Consider the following 18,834-nt stretch of genomic DNA (forward strand, 5'->3'; position numbering starts at 1 on the left):
CAAGGGTGTGTGTGTGGGTGGGTTGGTGTAAAAAGTACACGACATCAGAATCCCTCCAGAGATTCTTCAATGGTGTGAATAGTATGTGTATATGTAAAAAGGACTTGAAATCAGAAGTCCTGTAGAGATTCGGCAAGGGTGTGAGTGTCTGTGTGTGTGTGTGTGTGTGTGTGTAAAAAGGACATGAATTCAGAAGCCCCCCAGAGATTCGGCAAAGTTATGAGTGTGAGTGTGCGTGTGTGGGTGTGTGTATGTAAAAATGAGACAAAGTCAGAAGTCCTGCAGATAATCTGCAAGCGTATGAGTGTGTGAGTGTCTAAGAAAGACACGAAGAGAAGCCCTCCAGAGATTCTGCAAGGGTTTGTGTATGTGTGTGTGCGTGTGTAAAAAGGACATGAATTCAAACCCACTCCAAAGATTCTACATGGATGTGATTTTGTGTGTGTTTGTGTGTATGTGTGTGTGGAAAAAGGACATGAATCAGAAGACATCCAGATGTTCTGCAAGGGTATGTGTGTGAATGTGAGTGTGTGTGGGTGTGTGTGTGTCAAAAGAACACGAAGTCAGAAACCCTCTAGAGATTCTGAAAGGGTATGAATTTGAGAGTATGTGTGTGTGTGTGTGTGTGTAAAAAGAAAACAAAATCAGGAGCCCTCTAGTTATTCTACAAGGGTGTGCGTGTGTGTGGGGGGGGTTTAAAGACACGAATTCAAGCGATACAGAGATTCTTTAGGGGTGTGTATCTGTGAGTGTGTAAAAAGGACAAGAAGTCATCAGCCCTATAGAGATTCTTCAACGGTGTGTGCGGGTGAGAGATTTTAAAAAGAACAAAGTTCAGAAGTTCTAAATAGGCTCTGCCAGATGTGTTTGTTTATGCCTGTGTGTCTAAAAAGGACACGAAATCAGAAGCCCTCCAGATGTTCTGCAAGGGTGTGTGTGTGTGGGTGGGTGGGTGTAAAAAGTACACGACATCAGAATCCCTCCAGAGAGTCTGTAATGGTGCCAATATATGTGTATATGTAAAGAGGACTTGAAATCAGAAGCCCTGTAGAGACTCGGCAATGGTGTGAGTGTGTGTGTGTGTGTGTGTGTGTGTGTGTGTGTACAAAGGTCATGAATTCAGAAGCCCTCCAGAGATTCGGCAAGGTTATGAGTGTAAGTGTACGTGTGTGAGTGTGTGTGTGTAAAAATGAGACAATGTCAGAAGTCCTGCAGAGAATCTGCAAGCGTATGAGTTTGTGAGTGTCTAAGAAGGACACGAACAGAAGCCCTCCGGAGATTCTGCAAGGGTGTGTGTATATGTGTTTGCGAGTGTAATAAGGACATGAATTCAAACCCACTCTAAAGATTTTACATGGGTGTGATTTTGTGTGTGTGTGTGGAAAAAGGACACGAATCAGAAGACATCCAGAGGTTCTGCAAGGGTATGTCCGTGAGTGTGTGTGTGTGTGTGTGTGTGTGTGTGTAAAAAGGACACGAAATCAGAAGCACTGCAGATATTATGCAACGACGTGTGTGTGTAAAAAGAACACTACGTAAAAGTCCTCCAGGGATTCTGCAAGAGTGTGAGTGTGTGTTAAAAGGACACGACGTCAGAAGCCTTCCAGAGATTCTGCAAGGGTGTGTGTATGTGTGTGTGCGTGTGTAAAAAGGACATTAATTCAAACCCACTCCAAAGATTCTGCATCTGTGTGATTGTGTGTTTGTGTGTGTGTGTGTGTGTGCGGAAAAAAGACGAATCAGAAGACATCCAGAGCTTCTGGAAGGGTATGTGTGTGAGTGTAAGTGTGTGTGCGTTTGTGTGTAAAAAGGACACGAAGTCAGAATCACTGCATGTATTATGCAATGATGTGTGTGTGTAAAAAGAACACTATGTCAGAAGCCCCTCCAGAGAATCTTTAAGAATGTGAGTGTATGGTGTGTGTGTTAAAAGGACATGACGTCAGAAGACTTCGAGAGATTGTGCAATGATGCGTGTATGTGTGTAAAAAGACAGGACGTCAGAAGCCCTCTAGGCATTCTGCAAAGATATGAGTGTGTGTGTGTGTGTGTGTGTGTGTGTATAAAAATGACAAGAAGTCAGAAACCTCCAGAGATTCTGCAAAGGTGTGTGTGTGTGTAGGTAAAAAGGACACGAAATCAGAAGTCCTCCAGAGATTCTACAAGGGTGTGCTTGTGTGTGGGTGTGTATGTAAAAATGACACGAACGAGAAGCCCACCAGAGATTCTTCAATGGTATCAGTGTGAGTGTGCATGTGTAAAAAGGACACGAAGTCAGAAGCCCTCTGGAGATTCTGTAAGGGTATGAATTTGTGTGTTTGTGTGTGTGTGTGTGTATGTGTGTGTGTGTGTAAAGACACGAATTCAAGCGATACAGAGATTCTTTAGGGGTGTGTATGTGTGAGTGTGTAATATGGACAAGAAGTCATAAGCCCTCTAGAGATTCTTCAACGGTGTATGCGGGTGAGAGATTTAATAAAGGACAAATGTCAGAAGTTCTCCAGAGGTTCTGCCAGGGTGTGTGTGTGTGTGTACGCCAGTGTGCTAAAAAGGACACGAAATCAGAAGTCTTCCAGATGTTCTGCAAAGGTGTGTTTATGTGTGTGTGCGTGTGTATAAAGGACATGAATTCAACCCACTCAAAATATTCTACATGGTTCAGATTGTGTATGTGTGTGTGTGTATGTGGAAAAAGGACACGAATCAGAAGACATCCAGAGGTTCTGCAAGGGTATGTGTGTGAATGTGAGTGTGTGTGTGTGTGTGTGTGTGTGTGTGTCTGTGCGTGTGTGTGTAAAAAGGACATGAAGTCAGACGCCCTCTAGAGATTCTGAAAGGGTATGAATTTGAGAGTGTGTGTGTGTGTGTGTGTGTGTAAAAAGAAAACAAAACAGAAGCCCTCTAGTTATTCTGCAAGGGTGTGCGCGTGTGTGTGTCTGTGTGTAAAGACACGAATTCAAGCGATACAGAGATTCTTTAGGGGTGTATGTGTGAGTGTGTAAAAAGAACAAGAAGTCATCAGCCCTCTAGAGATTCTTCAACGGTTTGTGCGGGTGAGAGATTTAATAAAGAACAAAGTTCAGAAGTTCTCCAGAGGTTCTGCCAGGGTGTGTGTGTGCATGCCTGTGTGTCTAAAAAGGACATGAAATCAGAAGTCCTCCAGAGATTCTGCAAGAGTTTGTGTATGTGTGTGTGCGTTTGTAAAAAGGACATGTATTCAAACCCTCTCCAAAGATTCTACATGGGTGTGATTGTGTGTGTGTGTGTGTGTGTGTGTGTGTGTGTGTGTGGAAAAAGGACCGAATCAGAAGACATCTAGAGCTTCTGCAAGGGTATGTGTGTGAATGTGAGTGTGTGTGGGCGTGTGTAAAAATGACACGAAGTCAGAAGCCCTGCATATATAATGCAAGGATGTGTGTGTAACAAGAACACTACGTCAGATGCCCTCCAGATATTCTGCAAGAGTGTGAGTGAGTGGTGTGTGTGTTAAAAGGACACGATGTCAGAAGCCTTCCAGAGATTGTGCAAGGGTGCCTTTATGTGTGTGTATGTGTGTAATAAGACAGGAAGTCAGAAGCCCTCTAGGTATTCTGCAAAGGTCTGCGTGTGTGTGTGTGTGTGTGTGTGTATAAAAAGGACAAGAAGTCAGAAACCTCCAGAGATTCTGCAAAGGTGTGTGTGTGTGTAGGTAAAAAGGACACAACATTAGAAGCCCTCCAGTGATTCTCCAAGTGTGTGCTTGTGTGTAGTTGTTTATGTAAAAATGACATGAACGAGAAGCCCACCAGAGATTTTTAAATGGTATCAGTGTGTGTATGTGTAAAAAGGACACGAAGTCAGAAGCACTCTAGAGATTCTGCAAGGGAATGAGTTTGAGTGTTTGTGTGTGTGTGTGTGTGTGTGTCTGTGTGTAAAAAGAAAACAAAATCAGAAGCCCTCAAGTTATTCTGCAAGGGTGTGTGTGTGTGTGTGTGTGTGTGTGTGTAAAGTCACGAATTCAAGCGATACAGAGATTCTTTAGGAGTGTGTATGTGTGAGTGTGTAAAAAGGACAAGAAGTCATAAGCCCTCCATAGATTCTTCAATGGTGTGTGTGGGTGAGAGATTTTAAAAAGAACAAAGGTCAGTTTTCTCAATAGATTCTGCCAGGTGTGTGTGTGTATGCTTGTGTGTCTTAATAGGACACGAAATCAGAAGTCCTCCAGAGATTCTTCAAGGGTGCATGCATGTGTGTATGTGTCTGTGTGAGTGTGTAAAAGGATATGAAGTCAGAAGCCCTCCAGATGTTACGTAAGTGTGTGTATGTGTGAATCTGTAAAAAGGATACGACATCAGAATCCCTACTGAGATTCTGCCATAGTGTGAATGAATGTGTATATGAAAAAGGACTTGAAATCAGAAGCCCTGAGAGATTCAACAAGGGTGTGAGTGTGTGTGTCTGTGTGTGTGTGTGTGTTTGTAAAAAGGACACGAAGTCAGAAGCCCTCCAGATGGCCTGCAAGGGTTTGTGTGTGTGGGTGGGTTGGTGTAAAAAGTACACGACATCAGAATCCCTCCAGAGATTCTGCAATGGTGTGAATAGTATGTGTATATGTAAAAAGGACTTGAAATCAGAAGTCCTGTAGAGATTCGGCAAGGGTGTGAGTGTGTGTGTGTGTGTGTGTGTGTGTGTGTAAAAAGGACATGAATTCAGAAGCCACCCAGAGATTCGGCAAAGTTATGAGTGTGAGTGTGCGTGTGTGGGTGTGTGTATGTAAAAATGAGACAAAGTCAGAAGTCCTGCAGATAATCTGCAAGCGTATGAGTGTGTGAGTGTCTAAGAAAGACACGAACAGAAGCCCTCCAGAGATTCTGCAAGGGTTTGTGTATGTGTGTGTGCGTGTGTAAAAGGACTTGAATTCAAACCCACTCCAAAGATTCTACATGGATGTAATTTTGTGTGTGTTTGTGTGTATGTGTGTGTGGAAAAAGGACACGAATCAGAAGACATCCAGATGTTCTGCAAGGGTATGTGTGTGAATGTGAGTGTGTGTGGGTGTGGGTGTGTCAAAAGAACACGAAGTCAGAAGCCCTCTAGAGATTCTGAAAGGTTATGAATTTGAGAGTATGTGTGTGTGTGTGTGTGTGTGTGTGTAAGAAGAAAACAAAATCAGGAGCCCTCTAGTTATTCTGCAAGGGTGTGCGTGTGTGTGTGTGGGGGTTAAAGACATGAATTCAAGCGATACAGAGATTCTTTAGGGGTGTGTATCTGTGAGTGTGTAAAAAGGACCAGAAGTCATCAGCCCTATAGAGATTCTTCAACGGTGTGTGCGGGTGAGAGATTTTAAAAAGAACAAAGTTCAGAAGTGCTAAATAGGTTCTGCCAGATGTGTGTGTTTATGCCTGTGTGTCTAAAAAGACACGAAATCAGAAGCCCTCCAGATGTTCTGCAAGGGTGTGTGTGTGTGGGTGGGTGGGTGTAAAAAGTACACGACATCAGAATCCCTCCAGAGAGTCTGTAATGGTGCTAATATATGTGTATATGTAAAGAGGACTTGAAATCAGAAGCCCTGTAGAGATTCGGCAATGGTGTGAGTGTGTGTGTGTGTGTGTGTGTGTGTGTGTGTGTACAAAGGTCATGAATTCAGAAGCCCTCCAGAGATTCGGCAAGGTTATGAGTGTAAGTGTACGTGTGTGAGTGTGTGTGTGTAAAAATGAGACAAAGTCAGAAGTCCTGCAGAGAATCTGCAAGCGTATGAGTTTGTGAGTGTCTAAGAAGGACACGAACAGAAGCCCTCCAGAGATTCTGCAAGGGTGTGTGTATATGTGTTTGCGAGTGTAAAAATGACATGAATTCAAACCCACTCTAAAGATTTTACATGGGTGTGATTTTGTGTGTGTGTGTGTGGAAAAAGGACACGAATCAGAAGACATCCAGAGGTTCTGCAAGGGTATGTCTGTGAGTGTGTGTGTGTGTGTGTGTGTGTGTAAAAAGGACACGAAAACAGAAGCACTGCAGATATTATGCAACGATGTGTGTGTGTAAAAAGAACACTACGTCAGAAGTCCTCCAGGGATTCTGCAAGAGTGTGAGTGTGTGTTAAAAGGACACGACGTCAGAAGCCTTCCAGAGATTCTGCAAGGGTGTGTGTATGTGTGTGTGCGTGTGTAAAAAGGACATTAATTCAAACCCACTCCAAAGATTCTGCATCTGTGTGATTGTTTGTTTGTGTGTGTGCGGAAAAAAGACGAATCAGAAGACATCCAGAGCTTCTGCTAGGGTATGTGTGTGAGTGTAAGTGTGTGTGTGTTTGTGTGTAAAAAGGACACGAAGTCAGAATCACTGCATGTATTATGCAATGATGTGTGTGTGTAAAAAGAACACTATGTCTGAAGCCCCTCCAGAGAATCTTTAAGAATGTGAGTGTGTGGTGTGTGTGTTAAAAGGACATGACGTCAGAAGACTTCGAGAGATTGTGCAATGGTGCTTGTATGTGTGTAAAAAGACAGGACGTCAGAAACCCTCTAGGCATTCTGCAAAGATATGTGTGTGTGTGTGTGTGTGTGTATAAAAATGACAAGAAGTCAGAAACCTCCAGAGATTCTGCAAAGGTGTGAATGTATGTGTATATGTAAAAAGGACTTGAAATCAGAAGTCCTGTAGAGATTCGGCAAGGGTGTGAGTGTCTGTGTGTGTGTGTGTGTGTGTGTGTGTGTGTGTGTGTAAAAAGCACATGAATTCAGAAGCCCTCCAGAGATTCGGCAAGGTATTGAGTGTGAGTGTGCGTGTGTGAGTGTGTGTGTGTAAAAATGAGACAAAGTCAGAAGTCCTGCAGAGAATCTTCAAGGGTTTCAGTGTGTGAGTGTCTAAGAAGGATATGAAAAGAAGCCCTCCAGAGATTCTGCAAGGGTGTGTGTATGTGTGTGTGCGTGTCTTAAAATGACATGAATTCAAACCCACTCCAAAGATTCTACATAGGTGTGATTTTGTGTGTGTTTGTGTGTATGTGTGTGTGGAAAAAGGACACGAATCAGAAGACATCCAGAGCTTCTGCAAGGGTATGTATGTGAATGTGAGTGTGAGTGGGTGTGTGTGTGTAAAAAGAACACTACATCAGAAGCACTCCAGAGATTCTGCAAGAGTGTGAGTGTGTTGTGTGTGTGTAAAAAGAACACTATGTCAGACGCCCTCCAGAGATTCTGCAAGAGTGTGAATGTGTTTTGTGTGTGTTAAAAGGACACGACGTCAGAAGCCTTCCAGAGATTCTGCAAGGGTGTGTGTATGTGTGTGTGCGTGTGTTAAAATGACATGAATTCAAACCCACTCCAAAGATTCTACATAGGTGTGATTTTGTGTGTGTTTGTGTGTATGTGTGTGTGGAAAAAGGACACGAATCAGAAGACATCCAGAGCTTCTGCAAGGGTATGTATGTGAATGTGAGTGTGAGTGGGTGTAAAAAGAACACTACATCAGAAGCACTCCAGAGATTCTGCAAGAGTGTGAGTGTGTTGTGTGTGTGTAAAAAGAACACTATGTCAGACGCCCTCCAGAGATTCTGCAAGAGTGTGAATGTGTTTTGTGTGTGTTAAAAGGACACGACGTCAGAAGCCTTCCAGAGATTCTGCAAGGGTGTGTGTATGTGTGTGTGTATGTTAAAAGGACATGAATTCAAACCCACTCCGAAGATTCTGCATGGGTGTGATTGTGTGTGTGTGTGTGTGTGTGTGTGTGTGTGCGGAAAAAGGAGACGAATCAGAAAGCATCCAGGGTTTCTGCAAGGGTATGTGTGTGAATGTGAGTGTGTGTGTGTGTAAAAAGGACACGAAGTCAGAAGCCCTGCATATATTAGGCAAGGATGTGTGTATGTAAAAAGAATATTACATCAGAGGCCCTCTAGAGATTCTGCAAGAATGTGAGGGTGTGTGTGTGTGTGTATAAAAATTACAAGAAATCAGAAACTTCCAGAGATTCTGCAAAGGTGTGTGTGTTTGTGTGTGTAGGTAAAAAGGACACGATGTTTGAAGCCCTCCAGAGATTCTCCAAGGGTGTGCTTGTGTGTGAGTGTGTATGTAAAAATGACCCGAACGAGAAGCCTACCAGAGATTCTTGAATGTTATCAGTGTGAGTGTGTATGTGTAAAAAGAACACGAAGTCAGAAGCCGTGTAGAGATTCCGTAAGGGTATGAATTTGAGTGTTTGTGTGTGTGTGTGTGTAAAGACACGAATTCAAACGACACAGAGATTCTTTAGGGGTGTGTATGTGGGAGTGTGTAAAATGGACAAGAAGTCATAAGCCTTTTAGAGATTTTTCAACGGTGTGTGTGGGTGAGAGATTTTAAAAAGACCAAAGTTCAGAAGTTCTCCAGATGTTGTGCCAAGGTGTGTGTGTGTGTATGCCTGTGTGTCTAAGAAGGACACGAAATCAGAAGTCCTCCAGAGATTCTGCAAGTGTGCATGCATGTGTGTATGTGTCTGTGAGAGTGTGTAAAAGGATATGAAGTCAGAAGCCCTCCAGATGTTACATAAGGGTGTGTATGTGTGAGTCTGTAAAAAGGACACGACTTCAGAATCCCTCCTGAGATTCTGCAATGGTGAGAATGAATGTGTATATGAAAAAAGGACTTGAAATCAGAAGCCCTGTAGAGATTCAACAAGGGTGTGAGTGTGTGTCTGTGTGTGTGTAAAAAGGACACAAAATCAGAAGCCCTCCAGATGGTCTGCAAGGGTGTGTGTCTGTGGGTGGGTGGGTGTAAAAAGTACACCACATCAGAATCCCTCCAGAGATTCTGCAATGGTGTGAATGTATGTGTATTATTAAAAAGGACTTGAAATCAGAAGTCCTGTAGAGATTCGGCAAGGGTGTGAGTGTCTCTGTGTGTGTGTGTGTGTGTTTGTAAAAAGGACATGAATTCAGAAGCCCTCCAGAGATTCGGCAAAGTTATGAGTGTGAGTGTGCGTGTGTGAGTGTGTGTGTGTAAAAATGAGACATAGTCAGAAGTCCTGCAGAGAATCTGCAAGGGTTTGAGTGGGTGAGTGTCTAAGAAGGACACAAACAGAAGCCCTCCTGAGATTCTGCAAGGGTGTGTGTATGTGTGTGTGCGTGTGTAAAGAGGACATGAATTCAAACCCACTCCAAAGATTCTACATGGGTGTGATTTTGTGTGTGTTTGTGTGTATGTGTGTGTGGAAAAGGACACGAATCAGAAGACATCCAGAGCTTCTGCAAGGGTATGTGTGTAAATGTGAGTGTGTGTGGGTGTGTGTGTGTCAGAAGAACACGAAGTCAGAAGCCCTCCAGAGATTCTGCAAGAGTGTGAGTGTGTGGTGTGTGTGTTAAAAGGACATGGCATCAGAAGCCTTCCAGAGATACTGCAAGGTGTGTGTATGTATGTGCGCATGTGTTAAAAGGACATGAATTCAAACCCACTGCGAAGATTCTACATGGGTGTGATTTTGTGTGTGTTTGTGTGTATGTGTGTGTGTAAAAAGGACACGAATCAGAAGACATCCAGAGGTTTTGCAAGGGTATGTTTGTGAATGTGAATGTGTGTGGGTGTGTGTGTGTAAAAAGAACACTACGTCAGAAGCTCTCCAGAGATTCTGCAAGAGTTTGAGTGTGTGGTGTGTGTATTAAAAGGACACGATATCAGAAGCCTTCCAGAGATTCTGCAAGAGTGTGTGTATGTGTGTGCGCATGTGTTAAAAGACATGAATTCAAACCCACTCCGAATATTCTGCATGGGTGGGATTGTGTGTGTATGTGTGTGTGTGTGCGCGGAAAATGGACACGAAGTCAGAAGCCCTGCATATATTATGCAAGGATGTGTGTGTGTAAAAAGAATACTACGTCAGAAACTCTCCAGAGATTCTGCAAGAGTGTGAGTGTGTGGTGGCTGTGTTAAAAGGACACGATGTCAGAAGCCTTCCAGAGATTGTGCAAGGGTGTCTGTATGTATTTGCATTTGTGTAAAAAGGCAGGAAGTCAGAAGTCCTCTAGCGATTCTGCAAATATCTGAGTGTGTGTGTGTGTGTGTGTGTATAAAAATGACAAGAAGTCAGAAACTTCCAGAGATTCTGCAAAGGTGTGTGTGTGTGTGTGTGTGTGTGTAGGTAAAAAGGACACGATGTTAGAAGCCATCCAGAGATTCTCCAAGGGTGTGCTTGTGTGTGGGTGTGTATGTAAAAATGACCTGAACGAGAAGCCCACCAGAGATTCTTCAATGGTATCAGTGTGAGTGTGTATGTGTAAAAAGGACACGAAGTCAGAAGCCCTCTAGAGATTCTGTAAGGGTATGGATTTGAGTGTTTGTGTGTGTGTGTGTGTGTAAAGACACGAATTCAAGCGAAACAGAGATTCTTTAGGGGTGTGTATATGTGAGTGTGTAAAAAGGACAAGAAGTTATGAGCCCTCTAGTTATTCTTCAACGGTGAGTGCGGTTGAGAGATTTTAAAAAGAACAAAGGTCAGAAGTTGTCAATAGATTCTGTCAGGTGTGTGTGTGTATGCCTTTGTGTCTAAAAAGGACACGAAATCAGAAGTTCTCCAGTATTCTGCAAGGGTGTGTGTGTGGGGGTGTGTGTAAAAAAGGACATGACATCAGAATCCCTCCAGAGATTCTGCAATGGTGTGAATGTATGTGTATATTTAAAAAGGATTTGAAATCAGAAGCCCGGTAGAGATTTGGCAAGGGTGTGAGTGTGTGTGTGTGTGTGTGTGTGTGGGTGTGTGTGTGTGTGTGTAAAAAGGACACGAAGTCAGAAGACATCCAGATGTTCTGCAAGGTAGTGTGTATGTGTGTGTGCGTGTGTAAAAAGACATGAATTCAAACCCCCTCCAAAGATTCTACATGGGTGTGATTTTGTATGTGTTTCTGTGTGTGTGTGTGTGGAAAAGGACACGAATCAGAAGACATCCAGAGCTTCTGCAAGGGTATGTGTGTGAATGTGAGTGTGTGTGTGTCTGTGTGTGTGTAAAAAGGACACGAAGTCAGAAGCCCTGCATATATTATGCAAGGATGTGTGTGTGTAAAAAGAATACTACGTCAGAAATCCTCCAGAGATTCTGCAAGAGTGTGAGTGTGTGGTGTGTGTGTTAAAAGGGCACGACGTCAGAAGCCTTCCAGAGATTGTGCAAGGGTGTGTATATGTGTGTGCATTTGTATAAAAAGACAGGAAGTCAGAAGCCCTCTAGGGATTCTGAAAATATCTGAGTGTGTGTGTGTGTGTGTGTGTATAAAAATGAAAAGAAGTCAGAAACTTCCTGAGATTATGCAACGGTGTGTGTGTGTGTGTGTGTAGTTAAAAAGGACACGATGTTAGAAGCCCTCCAGAGATTCTCCAAGGGTGTGCTTGTGTGTGGGTGTGTGTGTAAAAATGAACCGAACGAGAAGCCCACCAGAGATTCTTCAATGGTATCAGTGTGAGTGTGTATGTGTAAAAAGGACACGAAGTCAGAAACCCTTTAGAGATTCTGTACTGGTATGGATTTGAGTGTTTGTGTGTTTGTGTGTGTGTGTGTGTGTAAAGACACGAATTCAAGCGATACAAAGATTCTTTAGGGTGTGTATGTGTGAGTGTGTAAAAAGGACAAGAAGTCATAAGCCCTCTAGGGATTCTTCAACGGTGAGTGCGGGGGAGAGATTTTAAAAAGAACAAAGGTCAGAAGTTGTCAATAGATTCTGCCAGGTGTGTGTGTGTATGCCTTTGTGTCTAAAAAGGATACGAAATCAGAAGTCCTTCAGAGATTCTGCAAGGGTGTGTGTGTGTGGGTGTGTGTAAAAAGGACATGACATCAGAATCCCTCCAGAGATTCTGCAATGATGTGAATGTATGTGTATATTTTAAAAGGATTTGAAATCAGAAGCCCGGTAGAGATTTGGCAAGGGTGTGAGTGTGTGTGTGTGTGTGTGTGTGTAAAAAGGACACGACGTCAGGAGCCCGCCAGATGTTCTGCAAGGGTGTGTGTATGTGTGTGTGCGTGTGTAAAAGGACAAGATTCAAACCCCCTCCAAAGATTCTACATGGGTGTGATTTTGTGTGTGCCTGTGTGTGTGTGTGTGGAAAAGGACACGAATCAGAAGACATCCAGAGCTTCTGCAAGGGTATGTGTGTGAATGTGAATGTGAGTGTGTGTGTGTTTGTAAAAAGGACACGAAGTCAGAAGACCTCCAGATGTTCTGCAAGGGTGTGTTTGTGTGTGTGGGTGGGTGGGTGTAAAAAGTACACGACATCAGAATCCCTCCAGAGATTCTGCAATGGTGTGAATATATGTGTATATGTAAAAGGACTTGAAATCAGAAGCCCTGTAGAGATTCGGCAAGGGTGTGTGTGTCTGTGTATGTGTGTGTGTGTGTGTAAAAAGTAGATTAATTCAGAAACCCTCCAGAGATTCGGCAAGGTTATGAGTGTGAGTGTGCGTGTGTGAGTGTGTGTGTGTAAAAAGGAGACAAAATCAGAAGTCCTGCAGAGAATCTGCAAGGATATGAGTGTGTGAGTGTCTAAGAAGGACACGAACAGAAGCCCTCCAGAGGTTATGCAAGGGTGTGTTTATGTGTGTGTGCGTGTGTAAAAACGACATGAATTCAAACCCACTCCAAAGATTCTACATGGGTGTGATTTTGTGTGTGTTTGTGTGTATGTGTGTGTGGAAAAAGAACACGAATCAGAAGACATCCAGAAGTTCTGCAAGGGCATGTGAGTGAATGTGAGTGTGTGTGTGTGTAAAAAGGACACGAAGTCAGAAGCCCTGCATATATTAGGCAAGGATGTGTGTGTGTAAAAAGAATATTACATCAGAAGCCCTCTAGAGATTCTGCAAGTGTGTGAGTGTGTGGTGTGTGTGTTAAAAGGACACGACGTCAGAAGCCTTCCAGAGATTATGCAAGGGTGCGTGTATGTGTGTGTATATGTGTAAAAAGACAGGAAGGCAGAAGCTCTCTAGGGATTCTGAAAATATCTGAGTGTGTGTTTGTGTGTGTATAAAAAGGACAAGAAGTCAGAAACTTCCAGAGATTCTGCAAAGGTGTGTGTGTGTGTGTGTGTGTAGGTAAAAAAGACACGATGATAGAAGCCCTCCAGACATTCTCCAAGAGTGTGCTTGTGTGTGGGTGTGTATGTAAAAATGACCCGAACGAGAAGCCCACGAGAGATTCTTCAATGGTATCAGTGTGAGTGTGTATGTGTAAAACGGTCACGAAGTCAGAAGCCCTCTAGAGATTCTGTAAGGGTATGAATTTGAGTGTTTGTGTAAAGACACGAATTCAAGCGATACAGAGATTCTTTAGGGGTATGTATGTGTGAATGTGTAAAAAGCACAAGAAGTCATAAGCCCTTTAGAGATTTTTCAACGGTGTGTGTGGGTGAGAGATTGTAAAAAGACCAAAGTTCAGAAGTTCTCCAGATGTTGTGCCAAGGTGTGTGTGTGTATGCCTGTGTGTCTAAAAAGGACACGAAATCAGAAGTCCTCCAGAGATTCTGCAAGGGTGCATGCATGTGTGTATGTGTCTGTGTGAGTTTGTAAAAGGATATGAAGTCAGAAGCCCTCCAGATGTTACGTATAGGTGTGTATGTGTGAGTCTGTAAAAAGGACACGACATCAGAATCCCTCCTGAGATTCTGCAATGGTGTGAATGAATGTGTATATGAAAAAAGGACTTGAAATCAGAAGCCCTGTGGAGATTCAACAAGGGTGTGAGTGTGTGTCTGTGTGTGTGTGTGTGTGTAAAAAGGACACAAACTCAGAAGCCCTCCAGATAGTCTGCAAGGGTGTGTGTGTGTGGGTGGTTGGGTGTAAAAAGTACACCACATCAGAATCCCTCCAGACTTTCTGCAATGGTGTGAATGTATGTGTATATGTAAAAAGGACTTGAATTCAGAAGTCCTGTAGAGATTCGCCAAGGGTGTGAGTGTCTGTGTGTGTGTGTGTGTGTGTGTTTAAAAAGGACATGAATTCAGAAGCCCTCCAGAGATTCGGCAAGGTTATGAGTGTGAGTGTGCGTGTGTGAGTGTGTGTGTGTAAAAATGAGACAGAGTCAGAAGTCCTGCAGAGAATCTGCAAGGGTTTGAGTGTGTGAGTGTCTAAGAAGGATACGAAAAGAAGCCCTCCAGAGATTCTGCAAGGGTGTGTGTATGTGTGTGTGCTTGTGTAAAAATGACATGAATTCAAACCCACTCCAAAGATTCTACATGGGTGTGATTTTGTGTGTGTTTGTGTGTATGTGTGTGTGGAAAAAGAACACGAATCAGAAGACATCCGGAGGTTCTGCAAGGGTATGTGAGTGAATGTAAGTGTGTGTGTGTGTGTGTGTAAAAAGGACACGAAGTCAGAAGCCCTGCATATATTAGGCAAGGATGTGTGTGTGTAAAAAGAATATTACATCAGAAGCCCTCTAGAGATTCTGCAAGTGTGTGAGTGTGTGTTGTGTGTGTTAAAAGGACACGACGTCAGAAGCCTTCCAGATTGTGCAAGGGTGCGTGTATGTGTGTGTATATGTGTAAAAAGACAGGAAGTCAGAAGCACTATAGGGATTCTGAAAATATCTGAGTGTGTGTGTGTGTGCGTATAAAAAGGACAAGAAGTCAGAAACTTCCAGAGATTCTGCAAAAGTGTGTGTGTGTGTGTGTGTGTGTAGGTAAAAAGGACACGATGTTAGAAGCCCTCCAGACATTCCCCAATGGTGTGCTTTTGTGTGGGTGTGTATGTAAAAATGACCCGAACGAGAAGCCCACCAGAGATTCTTCAATGGTATCAGTGTGAGTGTGAATGTGTAAAACGGACGCGAAGTCAGAAGCCCTCTAGAGATTCTGTAAGGGTATGAATTTTAGTGTTTGTGTTTGTGTGTGTGTGTGTAAAGACACGAATTCAAGCGATACAGAGATTCTTTAGGGGTGTGTATGTGTGAGTGTGTAAAAAGGACAAGAAGTCATAAGCCCTCTAGAGATTTTTCAACGGTGTGTGTGGGTGAGAGATTTTAAAAAGACCAAAGTTCAGAAGTTCTCCAGATGTTGTGCCAGGGTGTGTGTGTGTATGCCTGTGTGTCTAAAAAGGACACGAAATCAGAAGTCCTCCAGAGATTCTGCAAGTGTGCATGCATGTGTGTATGTGTCTGTGTGAGTGTGTAAAAGGATATGAAGTCAGAAGCCCTCCAGATGTTACGTAAGCGTGTGTATGTGTGAGTCGGTAAAAAGGACACGACATCAGAATCCCTCCTGAGATTCTGCAATGGTGTGAATGAATGTGTATATGAAAAAAGGACTTGAAATCAGAAGCCCTGTGGAGATTCAACAAGGGTGTGAGTGTGTGTCTGTGTGTGTGTGTGTGTAAAAAGGACACAAATCAGAAGCCCTCCAGATGGTCTGCAAGGCTGTGTGTGTGTGGATGGGTGGGTGTAAAAAGTACACCACATCAGAATCCCTCCAGAGTTTCTGCAATAGTGTGAATGTATGTGTATATGTAAAAAGGACTTGAAATCAGAAGTCCTGTAGAGATTCGGCAAGGGTGTGAGTGTCTGTGTGTGTGTGTGTGTGTGTAAAAAGCACATGAATTCAGAAGCCCTCCAGAGATTCGGCAAGGTATTGAGTGTGAGTGTGCGTGTGTGAGTGTGTGTGTGTGTAAAAATGAGACAAAGTCAGAAGTCCTGCAGAGAATCTTCAAGGGTTTCAGTTGTGAGTGTCTAAGAAGGATATGAAAAGAAGCCCTCAAGGACACGAATCAGAAGACATCCAGAGCTTCTGCAAGGGTATGTATGTGAATGTGAGTGTGAGTGGGTGTGTGTGTGTAAAAAGAACACTACATCAGAAGCACTCCAGAGATTCTGCAAGAGTGTGAGTGTGTTGTGTGTGTGTTAAAAGGACACGACGTCAGAAGCCTTCCAGAGATTCTGCAAGGGTGTGTGTATGTGTGTGTGCATGTGTTAAAAGGACATGAATTCAAACTCACTCCGAAGATTCTGCATGGGTGTGATTGTGTTTGTGTGTGTGTGTGTGTGTGTGCGGAAAAAGGACACGAATCAGAATACATCCAGAGTTTCTTCAAGAGTATGTGTGTGAATGTGAGTGTGTGTGTGTAAAAAGGACAGGTAGTCAGAAGCCCTGCAAATATTAGGCAAGGATGTGTGTGTGTAAAAATATACTAAGTCAGAAGCCCTCCAGAGATTCTGCAAGAGTGTGAGTGTGTGGTGTGTGTGTGTTAAAAGGACACGACGTCAGAAGCCTTTGAGAGATTGTGCAATGGTGCGTGTATGTGTGGGTATGTGTGTAAAAAGACTGGAAGTCAGAAGCTCTCTGGGGATTCTGCAAATATCTGAGTGTGTGTGTGTATAAAAATGACAAGAAATCAGAAACTTCCAGATTCTGCAAAGGTGTGTGTGTGTGTGTGTAGGTAAAAAGGACACGATGTTAGAAGCCCTCCAGAGATTCTCCAAGGGTGTGCTTGTGTGTGGGTGTGTATGTAAAAATGACCTGAACGAGAAGCCCACCAGATTCTTCAATGGTATCAGTGTGAGTGTGTATGTGTAAAAAGGATACGAAGTCAGAAGCCCTCTAGAGATTCTGTAAGGGTATGAATTTGAGTGTTTGTGTGTGTGTGTGTGTGTGTGTGTAAAGACACGAATTCAAGCGATACAGAGATTCTTTAGGGGTGTGTATGTGTGAGTGTGTAAAAAGGACAAGAAGTCATAAGCCCTCTAGAGATTTTTCAACGGTGTGTGTGGGTGAGAGATTTTAGAAAGACCAAAGTTCAGAAGATCTCCAGATGTTGTGCCAGGGTGTGTGTGTGTATAACTGTGTGTCTAAAAAGGACACGAAATCAGAAGTCCTCCACAGATTCTGCAAGGGTGCATGCATGTGTGTCTGTGTGAGTGTGTAAAAGGATATGAAGTCAGAAGCCCTCCAGATGTTACGTAAGGGTGTGTATGTGTGAGTCTGTAAAAAGGACACGACATCAGAATCCCTCCTGAGATTCTGCAATGGTGTGAATGAATGAGTATATGAAAAAAGGACTTGAAATCAGAAGCTCAGTAGAGATTCTACAAGGGTGTGAGTGTGTGCGTGTGTGTGTGTGTGTGTAAAAAGGACATGAAGTCAGAAGCCCTCCAGATGGTCTGCAAGGGTGTGTGTGTGTGGGAGGGTGGGTGTAAAAATTACACCACATCAGAATTCCTCCAGAGATCCTGCAATGGTGTGAATGTATGTGTATATGTAAAAAGGACTTGAAATCAGAAGTCCTGTAGAGATTCGGCCATGGTGTGAGTGTCTGTGTGTGTGTGTGTGTGTTTAAAAAGGACATGAATTCAGAAGCCCTCCAGAGATTCGTCAAGGTTATGAGTGTGAGTGTGCGTGTGTGAGTGTGTGTGTGTGTGTAAAAATGAGACAAAGTCAGAAGTCCTGCAGAGAATCTGCAAGGGTTTGAGTGTGTGAGTGTCTAAGAAGGACACGAACAGAAGCCCTCCAGAGATTCTGCAAGGGTGTGTGTATGTGTGTGTGCGTGTGTAAAAAGGACATGAATTCAAAACCACTCCAAAGATTCTACATGGGTGTGATTTTGTGTGTATGTGTGTGTGGAAAAAGGACACGAATCAGAAGACATCCAGATGTTCTGCAAGGGTATGTGTGTAAATGTGAGTGTGTGTGTGTGTGTGTGTAAAAAGAACACTACGTCAGAAGCTCTCCAGGGATTCTGCAATAGTTTGAGTGTGTGGTGTGTGTATTAAAAGGACACGATGTCAGAATCCTTCCAGAGATTCTGCAAGAGTGTGTGTATGTGTGTGTGCCTGTGTTAAAGACATGAATTCAAACCAACTCCGAAGATTCGTCATGGGTGGGATTGTGTGTGTATGTGTTTGTGTGTGTGTGTGTGTTTGTGTGTGCCGGAAAAGAACACGAATCAGAAAACATCGAGAGTTTCTGCAAGGGTATGTGTGTGTGTGTGTGTGTGTGTGTGTGTGTGTAAAAAGGACACGAAGTCTGAAGCCCTGCATATATTATGCAAGGATGTGTGTGTGTAAAAAGAATACTACGTCAGAAATCCTCCAGAGATTCTGCAAGAGTGTGAGTGTGTGGTGTGTGTGTTAAAAGGACACGACGTCAGAAGCCTTCCAGAGATTGTGCAAGGGTGTGTGTATGTGTGTGCATTTGTATAAAAAGACAGGAAGTCAGAAGTCCTCTAGGGATTATGCAAATATCTGAGTGTGTGTGTGTGTGTGTGTGTATAAAAATGAAAAGAAGTCAGAAACTTCCTGAGATTATGCAACGGTGTGTGTGTGTGTGTGTAGTTAAAAAGGACACGATGTTAGAAGCCCTCCTGGGATTCTCCAAGGGTGTGCTTGTGTGTGGGTGTGGGTGTAAAAATGAACCGAACGAGAAGCCCACCAGAGATTCTTCAATGGTATCAGTGTGAGTGTGTATGTGTAAAAAGGACACGAAGTCAGAAACCCTCTAGAGATTCTGTATTGGTATGGATTTGAGTGTTTGTGTGTTTGTGTGTGTGTGTGTGTGTAAAGACACGAATTCAAGCGATACAAAGATTCTTTAGGGGTGTGTATGTGTGAGTGTGTAAAAAGGACAAGAAGTCATAAGCACTCTAGAGATTCTTCAACGGTGAGTGCGGGGGAGAGATTTTAAAAAGAACAAAGTTCAGAAGTTGTCAATAGATTCTGCCAGGTGTGTGTGTGTATGCCTTTGTGTCTAAAAAGGATACGAAATCAGAAGTCCTTCAGAGATTCTGCAAGGGTGTGTGTGTGTGGGTGTGTGTAAAAAGGACATGACATCAGAATCCCTCCAGAGATTCTGCAATGATGTGAATGTATGTGTATATTTTAAAAGGATTTGAAATCAGAAGCCCGGTAGAGATTTGGCAAGG

The sequence above is a fragment of the Tenrec ecaudatus genome, chromosome 2 (assembly GCF_050624435.1).
Source record: "Tenrec ecaudatus isolate mTenEca1 chromosome 2, mTenEca1.hap1, whole genome shotgun sequence".
NCBI classification, from domain to species: Eukaryota; Metazoa; Chordata; class Mammalia; order Afrosoricida; family Tenrecidae; genus Tenrec; species Tenrec ecaudatus.